This window comes from Quercus robur (genome assembly GCF_932294415.1).
Source record: "Quercus robur chromosome 6 unlocalized genomic scaffold, dhQueRobu3.1 SUPER_1_unloc_79, whole genome shotgun sequence".
Classification (NCBI taxonomy): domain Eukaryota; kingdom Viridiplantae; phylum Streptophyta; class Magnoliopsida; order Fagales; family Fagaceae; genus Quercus; species Quercus robur.
Genome location: NW_026088394.1, coordinates 1 through 2500, shown reverse-complemented (window position 1 = coordinate 2500; position 2500 = coordinate 1).

The window sequence follows — 2500 nt, the reverse complement described above, 5'->3', positions numbered from 1 at the left end:
GGGCAAGGCAGCCCCCATGGGCAGGCAGCGAAGGCCAAGGCATGCTTGCGTGCATGCTGCCAAGGCCAAGGCACGCAGCCAAGGCCATGGCATGCTTGCGTGGGCACGCTGGCATGCCCCTGGGTGCAGGCAGGTGGGCACGCTGGCATGCCCCTGGGCGCAGGCAGCAGCAAGGCCCTAGCATGCACGCTGCCTGAGGGGCAGTGGCAGCACGGCGAGGGCGAGGCATGCCCCGTGGGTGGGATGCCAAGGCCGTGGCATGCCCTTGGGACCCCTACAAGGCCATGGCAGCACTTGGGGGGGCTACTGCTGCCAAGCCTAGATAGCCTCTTCGGACACCTCCTACTCTTCCCCCCCTAAAGAGCGCTTAGGAAAAAATCCTCTCTGGCACGAGGAAACATTGATTTGTTGAGGAGGAATAACGGGTCTTTTTTGGAGCAATTCTTGGAGTCTTGCCCTGATTTTTTGTACACATGCTAAGAAAAATCTAACCTTCAAACTGTCAAAATTTGGTGGCCAGATTCAACATATTTTATTTTTTATGATTTTCGGAATCCAGAAAATAGGAAAAATCATAAAAAATTCAAAACTGCTCGGAACGCCGAACCGCTTGTTGGAAACGTCCTCTAAAATCATGGACTGAATTTAGGAAAGCAAAAAGGGGAAAAGGCACGAGGCAATTTTGCCGGAGTGCGGGACGATGCGGGGCGATGCGGCGTGGCGTGCATGCGGGCATGCCCCTGGGCACCCTGCCATGCCCAACGCCTGCCTCTTTGGGGCAAATAACCTCCTTTTCCAAAAAACCCTCATTTTTTGGGAAATCACTCGAAATTTGTGGGCAAGGCAGCGAAGGCCAAGGCAGCAGCCCCCCATGGCATGCAGCCAAGGACAAGGCATGCTGCCAAGGCCATGCAGCAGCGAAGGCCAAGGCCAAGGCATGCAGCGAAGGCCAAGGCAGCCCCCCCAAGGCACGCAGCGAAGGCCAAGGCAGCCCCCCCAAGGCACGCAGCGAAGGCCAAGGCCAAGGCATGCAGCGAAGGCCAAGGCAGCCCCCCCAAGGCACGCAGCGAAGGCCAAGGCATGCAGCGAAGGCCAAGGCAGCCCCCCCAAGGCACGCAGCGAAGGCCAAGGCATGCAGCGAAGGCCAAGGCAGCCCCCCCATGGCACGCAGCCAAGGCATGCAGCCAAGGCCAAGGCAGCCCCCCCATGGCACGCAGCCAAGGCCAAGGCACGCAGCCAAGGCCAAGGCATGCAGCCAAGGCCAAGGCCAAGGCCAAGGCAGCCCCCCCATGGCATGCAGCCAAGGACAAGGCATGCTGCCAAGGCCAAGGCACGCAGCGAAGGCCAAGGCAGCAGCCCCCCAAGGCATGCAGCCAAGGCCAAGGCACGCAGCCAAGGCCAAGGCATGCAGCGAAGGCCAAGGCAGCCCCCCCATGGCACGCAGCCAAGGCCAAGGCACGCAGCCAAGGCCAAGGCATGCAGCCAAGGCCAAGGCCAAGGCAGCCCCCCCATGGCATGCAGCCAAGGACCAAGGCATGCTGCCAAGGCCAAGGCACGCAGCCAAGGCCATGCAGCAGCCCCCCAAGGCATGCTGCCAAGGCCAAGGCACGCAGCCAAGGCCATGCAACAGCGAAGGCCAAGGCAGCAGCCCCCCAAGGCATGCTGCCAAGGCCAAGGCACGCAGCCAAGGCCATGCAACAGCGAAGGCCAAGGCAGCAGCCCCCCAAGGCACGCAGCCAAGGCCAAGGCCAAGGCCAAGGCACGCAGCCAAGGCTGCCAAGGCCAAGGCCAAGGCCAAGGCACGAAGCCAAGGCCATGCAGCAGCGAAGGCCAAGGCAGCAGCCCCCCCAAGGCATGCAGCCAAGGCGATGGCATGCAGCCAAGGCCAAGGCACGCAGCCAAGGCCAATTGCATGCAGCCCCCCAAGGCATGCAGCCAAGGCCAAGGCCAAGGCAGCCCCCCATGGGCATGCAGCCAAGGCAAGGGCACGCAGCAGCCCCCCATGGGCATGCAGCCAAGGCAAGGGCACGCAGCAGCCCCCCATGGGCATGCTGCCAAGGCAAGGGCACGCAGCCAAGGCCAAGGCAGCCCCCATAGGCAAGCAGCGAAGGCCAAGGCCAAGGCAGCCTGTCATGGGCAAGGGGCACGCAGCGAAGGCACTCGGGGGGGCTAGCCTCCGGAGGGCACGAGGCAAAGAGTTGATTTTTTTTTAGGGGGGGATTGGGAGAGAAGAGGGGGGAGGGACGAATCGAAGCGACACAGGGCTGAATCTCAGTGGATCGTGGCAGCAAGGCCACTCTGCCACTTACAATACCCCGTCGCGTATTTAAGTCGTCTGCAAAGGATTCTACCCGCCGCTCGGTGGGAATTATACTTCATGGCGGCCCACGCGGCTCGTCCGCCGCGGGGGCTTGGCCAAAGACACGTGCCTCTGGGGGCCCAAGGGCCCCTACTGCAGGTCGGCAATCGGGCGGCGGGCGCACGCGTCGCTTCTAGCCCG